The sequence below is a fragment of the Schistocerca cancellata genome, chromosome 6 (genome assembly GCF_023864275.1).
Source record: "Schistocerca cancellata isolate TAMUIC-IGC-003103 chromosome 6, iqSchCanc2.1, whole genome shotgun sequence".
Classification (NCBI taxonomy): Eukaryota; Metazoa; Arthropoda; class Insecta; order Orthoptera; family Acrididae; genus Schistocerca; species Schistocerca cancellata.
This window is the reverse complement of record NC_064631.1, coordinates 474,670,899-474,683,728: the sequence shown is the minus strand read 5'-3', so window position 1 is coordinate 474,683,728 and position 12,830 is coordinate 474,670,899.

Below are 12,830 nucleotides of genomic sequence, written 5' to 3'. Positions count from 1 at the left end.
CACTTCGTGAATATCGCCGGCTGAAAGGATTACGGAAGGGTCCTCTTCCTCCACCTGCTGTGTGGAGCGTGATGAAGTTCGAATCAACTGAAAAACTGGGCGTCACTATGGGACGACGCCGAAGACTGGTAGCACCACAGGTGATTGATGAAATCTCTGTTGCTGTGACAGACAACACTCCGCGCAGTTCCCGATAGTCAGGGAGTGCGCATGCTTTGTCACTACAATTCAACATCCCGTGGTCCACTGTACCGAATGTGCTTCGAAAGATCTCAAATGGTATCCGTACAAGATCCATATCGTACAGCAGCTTGTACCACTGGACGCATGACGATATGTTGACTTCGCTCTCCACTTTCTCGCGAGAATTGAAGTTGACGAGGGCTGGCCCTGGACCATCCTGTGGACAGACGAAGCTATTTATTCTCTGACGGGTGAGGTGAACACAGAGAAATGCCGAGTGTGGGGATCTTCACCTCCAGTCATTATGCAAGAAGTTCCACTGTATGGTGAACGTGTCACCGCGGTATGGTGTGCCTCCACGATTACGTTCATCATTGGCCCATTCTTTTTTGAACAGGTGGCGCTCAAGGACCAAAGACGTGCAGTGTGACTGACAGCATTACTGCAATATGTTTCGCCAGCATGTCATACCCGCCGTGAAGGAGACTGACGCGTTGAACTCCACAGTTTTCATGCCAGATGGGGCCCCACCACAATTTGCTCGTGAAGTTCACCTGCTTCACCGAAATACATCTGGAAAGGATCGAATTATCAGTTGATTGTTTCCAAATGCTTGGCCAGCACGATCAACTGATCTCACTCCGTGATTTCTGGTAGTGGGGCTACCTGAAGGACAGGGTTTACCAGAGGAACATTCATACACGTGCTGATATGAAGCGCAGCATATCAGTACAGGTACCCAGCATACTTAAGGATATGTGGTTTCAGTCTGTACTGGAAACTGATGGGCACCATATTTAGCCTCTTTTGTAGCAGTAATGGTACCGGTATGTAATGGCATGATGTACCGTAGCAGCCCATTAAGAGAGTTTAAATGGAATTGATTCTGCATTAGTTCCCCACGTCCTTGACATTAGTGGTACCAAGTTTGGTACTCGTACAGTAATTATTACTTAATTTCAGTGTTGTGTTGTTGTTGTGGTCTTCAGTCCTGAGACTGGTTTGATGCAGCTCTCCATGCTACTCTATTCTGTGCAAGCTTCTTCATCTCCCAGCACTTACTGCAAGCTACATCCTTCTGAATCTGCTTAGTGTATTCATCTCTTGGTCTCCCTCTACGATTTTTACCCTGCACGCTGCCCTCCAATGCTAAATTTGTGATCCCTTGATGCCTCAGAACATGTCCTACCAACCGGTCCCTTCTTCTTGTCAAATTGTGCCACAAACTCCTCTTCTCCCCAATTCTATTCAGTACTTCCTCATTAGTTACGTGATCTACCCATCTAATCTTCAGCACCACATTTCGAAAGCTTCTAGTCTCTTCTTGTTCAAACTATATATCGTCCATGTTCCACTTCTATACATGGCTACGCTCCATACAAATACTTTCAGAAACGGCTTCCTGACACTTAAATCTATACTCGATGTTAACAAATTTCTCTTCTTCGGAAACGCTTTCCTTGCCATTGCCAGTCTACATTTTATATCCTCTCTACTTCTACCATCATCAGTTATTTTGCTCCCCAAATAGCAAAACTCCTTTACTACTTTAAGTGTCTCATCTCCTAATCTAATTCCCTCAGCATCACCCGACTTAATTCGACTACATCCATTATCCTCGTTTTGCATTTGTTGATGTTCATCTTATATCCTCCTTTCAAGGTTAGACAGTGTTAAATGTGGAAGTTTAATTACAACCAAAGGTAACGGCTCTTCGTAATATGATATATCCCTCGCTGTGTCTAATCATTATCCGATACGCGTAAAATTCCTTCAGAGCTTCTTTCTTGTTTCTTTCCACAACTGTATTTGGGTTCAGTTGCTTCAAAATGAAATGGTAACCGTTTTCTGCTCTTATAAAAATTAACTGATACTGAAATACATAGTAAGAACGATACGTTTCAGAGATACATGGTAAGCCTTCTCTTCTTCGTTCAATAATTATATCACGACTTGTGCACTCAAAATCCAACGTTAAAACTACTCAGTGACGGAAGTTAGAACACCAGTTACACTGAATACACGTTCGAATGGGAAGTTACTGGGATATTAAAACTGTATATCGTACTGAGGCTCGATCCTGGGTCTTCTGCCTTCCACTGTGAAGTGCTCCACCTACTGAGCTATCCAAGCACGATTCGATACCCATTCTCATAGCTTTACTTCCGCCAGTACCACATCTCCTACCTTCCTCCTGCATATGTTGTGGGATTAGTGCACCTGAAAGAAAGAATATTGCCGAGACATGGTTTAACTACAGCCTGGGGGAATGTTTCCAAAATGGATTTCTCACTCTGTAATGAGTGTGCGCTGATTTCAGCCTTCCTAGTAGATTAAAACTGTGCATCGGAACGAGACTCGGACCTTATTCCAATATGGCACAGAATTTTAATCTTCCATTAAGTTTCATAACAGCGCACACTTTTCAGCATTCTGGGCTTTCATGTTCTCCAGCTGTTCTTTTGTCGGTACGAATCACAATTTTATACTCATGGATACCATTAGATCTAGTGCAGTTTCGAGTATATAAACCATGCGACTGTACTTAGGTAAAATTCTCTGTAGTTATTCAATAATTTCCCATCTCAGTCCAACGTTGATCTGTTTCCGTTTGTTCGCCCCCAATGAAAGACATTTGCAAAAAATTATAAGATACGTTTGGTAATGGTAATAGTGTTTCTACTCTGTATTAGACTTCTCCTTTGATCGAAAACACAGGAGTCAAGTAATGTTATTTAGTGGTCATGGAAGTAGCATCAAATGATGTAATTTCTAACAAACATTTTAAGCTCTAGCATTTTGTAGAAGATATCTGATCGCAGAGTTTATTCATTCATGCAGTGAAGTAATTCTGATGGTGGCATTCGCGGTGGGGTTAACCGAGCATTTATGCTCATGTAACACTCTCGTGGTGTTTCTCTGCTGAATTTCTTGGCGCCGCTGACAAACTTGATCAGTTTTGGTAATAACAATGTGTTCGTGTTTGTTATATTCTTTAGTGAGATCATAAGGTAATGCTACACTTGCCAAACAGTAATCTGTACTTCTTCTGCTTTTTACTTTTCGTTGGTTCAAATGGCTCTGAGCACTATGGGACTTAACATCTATGGTCATCAGTCCCCTAGAACTTAGAACTACTTAAACCTAACTAACCTAAGGACATCACACACATCCATGCCCGAGGCAGGATTCGAACCTGCGACCGTAGTAGCCGCGCGGCTCCGGACTGAGCCCCTAGAACCGCTAGACCACCGCGGCCGGCTTACTTTTCGTATAGCAACGTTTTGTTCATAAGCTTACGACCACTGTCTTTCACCAACTTGATTCACTGTACGAGTATTTTTCCTTACTTATTCGTAGTCTTCTTTCTTCAGCAGTTTCTCTATTCAGTTGACACTCTTCCCTAGCTTCATGTCGTTCTTCTTCTGTTTTCTCTCAGTTTATTCATTTTCTGAAGCTGAACGTGCTTCTCCTTCCTCATCTGTTTCATTTCTCCGCTGTTCTTTCTGTTCCTTCTTTTCATTCCACAGCTGAAAATGTTTATTCATTTTTTTCCGTTTGGGCATCCTGATCAATGAATTTCCGTTCCATACAATGTTTACAACGTTAAGTAGTTCACTTTCAGTTAACTCTGTTTCAAATTCTATCATTTTTACTTTTCCGTGTTCTGGTTTCATCGATTTCCGATATTATACTGACGCACGCATGTCTCCATCACCTATATAACCTTTTCAAACTAGAATGTATCCCCACCAGAACAGGATAATGGAACATTAGAGAACATTCTAGAACATCCTGGTTAATTCTAGAACTTCGGATATTCTGGGAAATTATAGAATATTTCTGGTAATTCCAGAACACTCTCGAAAATTCTGTAACATTCTAGAACATTATGGTACACTCCAAGCTTTCTGTAACACTCAATAACATTCTGAAATATTCTAACATTTTCTCCGACATCCTCAATCCTTTTAGAAGGAACGTTCCAACCAGTCTCGACCAATTCTACTCTCGGTTCACAGCTTCCCATAAGAAAACCAATGATGCGGTACCTTCGAACCAAACACCAAACCGAAATCTTCATCATGAGTGGAAGCTGGACTACTACCACGCCATATAGTCTCCACTGGGTTGCGGTGGGCGGGTTGCAATGTCATAGCGGTACACACAAACGAACTACACTTAGGGGAGGTTTGCTATCTTTTGGTTAAAAAATCTATTTTTTTAAATTGCATTTTTGAACCCATAAAAGTGTTTAGAATCCACCCCTGAAACGGTTTTTCAGAATACTAATTGAACAAAAAAATGCCCCTGCCAGAAATCGACCTTTTTCACGCACCAGTTTTTTTCTTTAGGAGGACGAGTTATTGTACCGGTGCTTGGGAGGAAACACAAAATTCAAATGAAAGTTTGAACGCATGTGTTTGGAAGTTAGGCCCCAAGCATTTGCACTCTGCTGCGAAGACTGTGGATACTGCGACGTCCCTGGCAGTGAGCAGCTTGGACGAAGGGTATTCAGTAATTCTAAAGACCATGACAACGATGGACGTCATCCTGGGACTCTATTCGACGCAGTTCGCCAAGCATTCGGACGGCCACCGGATTCAAGCGGCCGAAAACCGCTTGTCACCGGCCATACGAGCGGCTCTGGAGCAGCTCAGGATGGTCCAGATCGAGCAGAACGCCCTCTATGAGGAAGAGGAAGGAGTAGTTCATGGACCCGGAATAGCAGATTTAACGTAAGTTGCATAATATTGCATTTATATGTAGTCAAAACTTCAAACGCGTTTTTCTCGAAATGACTTTTTTTTACCGCGCGGTATGGTAACTTCAAGTCTACTGGACCGATTGGCATGATTATTTGTTTCCGACGAAGCTAACTAAATTGTCTAGGAGTTTTACCACTTTTATTCCGATCCATCAACTATAAATATTTTTACTTGGCCGACGAAGTTGAAAAATCGATGAAAGAAACCGTATTTTTTTTCAAATAGGTGCCATTTTGTTTCCTATGGTCCAAATAACTTAAGCGAGGTACAACTCCTAAAGATTCTTATATACTTCGCTAACATCAAGTTAGTTTTGATTTCAGACGGGCCGGCTGACCTGTGACATACCGCGCGTGGAGGTCTACATCGAAATTTCGTTTCGTTCCCACGGCACTCCCCCGTTTGCTCTTCGACATTTCCGGTCGAAAAAGTTCCAGTTTGTAGAGGAAATACCAATAAACATTTTGACCAAATTTGACATGGATATCTATAACACGTCCCGAGAAAAAAATTATCAAAGAACATCCTTTTTTCGGGCCAAAGATAGTAAATCTCCCCTTAATTTTTTTAACTGAATTGACTTTTTCTTCATAATTGTGATCGCTTTAGTCCCAGGAAAGCAGTCTCAAGTCTATTTATTTTCATTTTCCGGTGCAATGCAATCAACACATACGCTTGTAAAAAAAAAAAAAAAAAAAAAGAAAAAAGAAAGAAGAGAGAGGGAGAAAATACGAATATTTTCATAGGACAGATATACTGTAAAACGCTATTTCACGCGGAAGATGTGACACGTGCCACCCCTTTGCAGGATATACGTTCCGTGTTGTCATGCGTACAAATATTCAGTACTGTATATAATCACGGAAATATCCGCAGTTACCATGGACTGCCAGCAGCAGTGCAACACACCAAGTCGGTAACGGGGTGCGAGCGGAAATACTAGAGGCAGGCTGCTTGTACCGTATTAAGGTTCCGTTAATACGCGGGACTATCTCCCTGCAATTTGAATAAACGGTTTCATTGCTCGTAAGAAAGCGTCTACGTGCCCCGCGCGCTACACGGAGGAAACTGGAACGCTCGGACGCGCATTACTCTGACACGTCTGGCGACATCGAACGAGTAATCGTGAGGCGAGCTCCAGCACGCCCCCCTGCGACTGTTAACTGCGCCGGTTGTAATGTTCACGCGTCAGAAAGATGCGAGATGGCTGTAACGTGCGCGTGGCGCGGCTGCGTGGGCCGCCGCAGCAGTTAACGCGGTCTCTGTACGCAGAAATAAGAACTCGGGACGTCGAGGTGGTGGTGAAGGTGGAGGAGGAGGCCGCTACGGGCGTGTCGCCAACCAGCATGTCCTCACTCCTCCGTACAAAGGTCGCCCTCGGCGACCCTAGGCCTGTAAATAGCCGCCGACGCGGCTCTTCTTGGGCGAATCGTGACGATATATTTGCAGCAGTATTCCACTTCTCCCAGATCGTTGCTATGAAGTTCTACATCTGCACAGTCTACAACGTAGCGTTACATCCCTTTTCTTGGCTCAATCCACAGGTCCCTAAACTTAATCTAGAGAAAGAATTTTCTACCCAATGCTTTGCGCAGTGTTTCCTGGCAGCTAAATCTGCGTTCTTAACGACATGTATGAAAATAGCAAGACAAAAGCTGTAATCCCTTGTAGATTTCAGGGAAAAATCCTTGACAGTCATCGTGGCGAGAGGTCTGGCCAGGCCAGTGGCACTGTTACCGGGAAACGCCGAGTAGTTCTTTTTTAGTGGTAAGAACATCACACGTGGAGGAACAGCTATTGTCAGCATCAAGATCGCAGCACGAAACACTATCTTAAAGAAGAAAACTCAAATGCCTACGTCGACTGTCGGCTCCAGCCTTGTGCTATTCGGCAGTGGAATACAGTTCCTCTATGTGGTAACAACCTTGCTACTGGAAACAGGTTGATATTGCTCTTCACGAAACTTGCCACAAGGTGACAAGATGCTTGACACCAACCGCAATCGAGAAGATCCAAGTTCCAGCCGGAATAGCTCCATCTGATATTAGGAGGATAGTAACAGCGAAATACGAAAGGAGCAAAGTCAAGGCTGGTGACAGACACTCAGTTCATGAACCTGTTGCTCAACATCTTCACAGCTTCATCTCGGGTACCTCCCCATTAGTGAAGTCAAAGGTGGAAGGGAGGCTACAACGCTGAAAGGAAATAGCTAAAAGTAACTGAATATCACCAAAACAGGAGCTACCCACAGGAAACAGCCAGGCATGGCTAACATGTAGTTTACTTAATCGTCTTCGCGTGGGTATTGGGCAAACTGCTATGTTAAAATGAGTACCCTGTGATAACCAGGACGGTCCTGTGGGGGTGATATTGAACTGACGTTGATCTATTTTCATCACTGTTCTGTTTACACAATCTGTGACGCACCAGGAAGCCCAAAAAATGGTTCAAATGGCTCTGAGCACTATGGGACTTAACTTCTAAGGTCATCAGTCCCCTAGAACTTAGAACTACTTAAACCTAATTAACCTAAGAACGTCACACACATCAATGCCCAAGGCAGGATTCGAACCTGCGACCGTAGCGGTCGCGCGGTTCCAGACTGTAGCGCCTAGAACCGCTCGGCCACCCCGGCCGGCTAGGAAGCCCAAAAGCAGTGTACCTTGCTGAGGCACTAAATTACATTGTCATCGATATGCTAAGTAGTAAGGGAAACACTAGGTATAGAAGTTGAGGTCCACGAAGAACGCGCTTTGTGTCGACAGTTATACTATCTAGTCATGGTCTGTGTCAAATAATATCTATATATACCAACTTAATGGAAACTTTTCCACGACGAGTACGTAATTTTAAAAGCAGAATCTCTGCCAGAAATTCAAAACTACCTCTGTTCTTAGTGCACGGTGCTAGAAAGTAGAGAACTAAGTGTAAAGAATGACGACAGTAGGAGAATATTGTCAAGTGATTTTTCATAGAACGCAAAGAGATTCTGGTGGTATGTAAAGGCTGTTTAGTGGCACCAAAGTTAGAGTACAGCCCCTAGCGAATGAAACAGGAACTGAAATTGAGGGTAGTAAAGCACAACCTGCAATGTTTAACTCCGTTTCGAATGTTCCTTTAGAATGGGAAACTCATGAGAATTGCTCCAATTAAATCATCGTACCACAGAAAAGATGAATAAAATAACTATATGTGTCAGTGGTGTTGAGAAACAGCTGAAATGACTACAACTGAAAAAAGCTCCAGTTCCCAATGGACCCTTGTCAGACTCTACATTGAATTTGAGGCTTAGCTATCCCCTCCTCTAACTACAGTCTATCGTAGATCCCTTGAACAAAAACCCGTGCCCAGTTCTTCGAAAAAGGCACAGGTCACGACCGTTTACAAGAACGTTAGTAGAAGTGATCCACAAAACTACCGTTCAGTATCCTTGACACTGATTTGTTGTAAAATCTTGGAACGTATTCTCAGCTCATACATAATGAGGTATCTTGAAATGAATGACCTCCTCAATGACAACCAGCATGGATTTCGAAAACATCGATCATGTGAAATCCAGCACACTTTTCTCACATGACATACCAAAATCTTTGGATCAAGAAAACCAGATAGATGCAGTGTTTCTTGATTTCCGAAACTCATTACCACACCTACGCATATTGTCAAAAGTACGATAATATGGAGGATCAAGTGAAATTGGTGACTGGATTGAAGACTTATTGGTAGGGAGGACACGGCATGTTATCTTGGATGGAGAGTCATCGTCACATGTAGAAGAAACTTCGGGTGTGCCCCAGGGAAGTGTGTTGGGAACCTTGCTGTTTGTATTGCATATTAATGAACTTGCAGATAACGTTAATAGTAAAATCAGGCTTTTTGCAGATGATGGAGGTATCCATAATGAAGTACTACCTGAAAGAAGCCGCATAAATATTCAGTCAGATATTGATAAGATTTCAACGTGGTGCAGAGCTTGGCAACTTGCTCTAAATGTCTAGAAATATAAAATTTTGCGCTTTACAAAACGAAAAAACTTAGTATCCTATGACTACAATATCAGTGAGTCACTGTTGGAACCAGCCAACCCATAAAAATATCAGTGGAACACTTTGTAGGGGTATGGAATGGAATAATCACAGAGGTTCAGTCGTGGATAAAGCATGTGATAGATGTCGGTTTATTGGCAGAATATTGTGGAAACGTAGTCATCTACAAAGGATTTTGCTTGCAAATCACACTTATGACCGGTTCTAGAATATTGCTCAAGAACGTGGGACCCACACCAGATAGGACTAACAGGGCGTACGGAACGTATACAGAGAAGGGCAGCACGAATGGTCACAAGTTTGTTTAATCCGTGGGAGACTGTCACAGAGATACTGAATAAAATGAACTCGAAGAATCTTGAAAACAGAGGTAAATTATACTGAGAAAATCTATTAACAAAGTTTCAAGAACCGGCTTTAAATGATACTCTACGAATATACTATATAAACTTACGTAGCACTCACATAGGAATGTTGAGGATAAGATTAGGATGACTACTACACGCACAGAGGCATTCTAACAATCATTATTTCTGCACTCCATACATCAATGGAACAGGAAGAAACCGTAATAACTAGTACAATAGGACGTACCCTCTGCCATGTACCTCACGGTGGTTTGCAGATTATACATGTAGATGTTGATCGTCTCTCAGTGACGAAAGGCGTCGTAATGATGTTTTATTTACAGCGACATAAGTAATCAAATATCCTGCTTAACAACTACATACAATTTTTCATATAATACCAAGGTAATACAAAGCAACTGTATGGGTTAGTTAGATGTCATTTTGCTGTAGTACGTAATAAGCGCTAAGTGTGGAACCGACACACGCTACAGAGGACCAAAAAGTTTTCGGTAAGATCAGTGACTTATCAAGGTGTTGTTATTTGTAAGTGGCAACAAAATACAAAAAAATGTTTATTATTACGTAATTTAGAGCTTTGTTTCATTCAGATCATTCATCTACTGCGGGCACACACTCGGGACAACTCTTGTACAGTTCCTATAAACACCTCTTGACAGTGTCTCCAGAAAACGACTCCATCTGATGTGTGGCATTTTCCATTAAAAACTGAAAAATGTTGCAACGTTTCCCTTAACCTTTCCGCAATATGCAGAAGAGACTTGAGAACAAAGCTGTAATTTTCGTATTTCTAAACAAACCATCGCTAGGAAGGCAGTTAAGGATGTTCACCTGATAGATCCTACGATAGGATGCCAGTTGTACGATGTTCGTATCATTGAGACAATATAGCCCCCGGCTGGAACGCCAGCTCGTAGTGATTCAATGGGCAAACATAAGACTCATGAACGTATTTCAATTAATTAATCCTCACTTGCATACAAAAACTTGAGTACGATTGTTCCGATTACATACAGAAAAAGCAAGATGGGCTTTGGCAGGTGCAGGAATGGATACATACGCACTGTAATTAGGATACTTTTATTCCTCGCTTTAGCTCCGGTTATAAGTGTTAGAAACAGCATGATATATCACCATCCGAAGACAGGGTTCTACAGAATTTAAAAGCTTCAAGAGTGGCGTCGTGCACGGCACGGTCTGCTGTATGGCAAAATACTTGTTTGACGATTAGCTTCGTCCGAGCTGGATATCATCTGCTTAATGCGTTAACAATAAGAGCAGCTGTTCTGGACGTCAGAAACATGAATTGAAATGTGTTTCCATTATACCAGACAAACAGTATTTACAACCGGAAGGATAATCATTCTTTGGTATTCGGTCCGTAGTGTGAATACAGAGCTTTCCTATTTACTCCGGTGTAAAGAGAGAAGTCTGCGTATTTTACGGACCTCAATGCGTCTCAGCAATTTGGACTGTAAGAAGCGAGTCTCGTCAGTCTGCTTACAAACCAGCCATTTGATGTAGCGTCGCATCGGTAGCAATCTACGTAGTGGCATTGTTGCTGGAGCTGGACTTTCTTGACAGTACGAACAGGAACCGGGCACCATAGTTCCCAACTGCAGCGAAATGTTCCTATGCGTAGTGGCTTTTGATTCTTTCTTCCAAAACGTAGAGGCGGAATACCGATACCCTATGTGAAACATACGCACTTTGTCCTTAGGAGTACTCCCTTGTTCGACATGTAGATATCCACTGTAACTCATAAAAAAGAAAAGATGCAGTGTCCAAAGATTTGGAGCTCAGGATGACTACCAACTAGGACTCCAAAACAGTGCTCAAGTACATGGCTGCAATACGCACCACCAATATGAGGAGTCTGTGCTCAGGGTCTCTTTTTAAAAAACGAAACACCGAGACATCTGTTACCCCATTCCTGTGGAAGATGAGATTAAATCTAAGAATCATCACCTACGGATAGCAGCTTGGAAATGCTCCACACTGCTGAAAACTCTTCCCGCTTCCACATGTTGCAATGTCCTCCACATTTTTGTCAATAAGAAACACCGCTTGCCTTTTGTTTCAACCATCCTGTGAGTTGTTGGGAGCAGTATACTTGACAACATTTGTCCAGCCTTCTATGAGGGCTAATGTATTCTAATATACCAATTTCATATTTGCACCTCACTCGGACCTCTAAATTGTGGTGGTAAAACAAAATGTATAGTATCATACAAAGTGGAGGTCATACACTGCTTGGATGCATTATAGGAGAAAAACAATGCTTTTGAAAGAACAATACAGGGACCCTCTCTTGTGACACAGTCTCTCGGATATGGGTCTCCTACAGTACAGGCGAAAAAACTTCACAGTTTCTTGATGCAATTATTCACCAACAGCCGTATGTATTGTAGAAATTTATTTTATGAACTTCTTATGTGCTACCAGTTTCGGCATTACATTGATGCCATCTTCAGGCCCCACACATCATAGTCATAAAAACGCTATACATGGAAGGAACCACAGTTCATAATGGCTCAATGAAGATTAAACTTCGCAGTCATCTGTGCATGCCACTTTGATCACTGGTCACCTGCTCCAGTGGAGAAATACCTGTACATTTAATAGGATCGTCACTTATGCTTGGTGTCAGCATGCAGATGGTATTTGTTTTCAATATATCAGTTCTGTTGGGAAGTTTTTATGGTTTGTAGTTTTCCTCTGTTGGATGGCACAAAATAAGGAGGGGGTAGAGATTGTTTGGGTGACATATGTACATGCCCTCTGAGAGACACAGATCTCCTTGGGACTGCAGTACCTGAAACACACCAGAATTGAGTAGCAAAATCCTCATTTTTTCCAGTTCCCATATGATATTAAGTCTTCCTAATTTTCTGGATAAGACTCACTTCTTGTATATTTTTTTCAGCTACCTCATGTTTTAGGAGAAAGCTTCGTTTGGCACTGGTCTTACACACTGTACATGGTTGGTAGAGATACGACATCTTCCAATTTCCAAGAATTGGTCAAAACATGGTCCCATCACATTGACTCAGCGCATCCTGTTTCTTCATGGGATGCCAAAGATGGTAGTCGTAGAACTATCTAACATTCGCTCAGTTACAGCTTAAAATGGAGCGATCACATGGAGAAATCTGTGAGGAGGGCGGGCAGAAACTGAGGAACAATTACAACATGCACAGAGTCTGTCTAAACTCACACTATAATTTTGCTATATGGGGTCCTTAGCAGATAGGTTCGAGAAAGGTGACTCGTTTCAAGATATGAGAGTGCCATGAATATGATTCACAAGTGGCTGTAATCATTAAGAGACGTCTCTATAGGATCCAACGCAAGTGTGTGGGTGAATGGACAGACTTGATCCCAAATTGCAGACAGAATTACCACTGGAAAGTGTAACTCTATAGATCTGAAAAGCTGGTGTATTGGTCATAGCAATTTCTTCG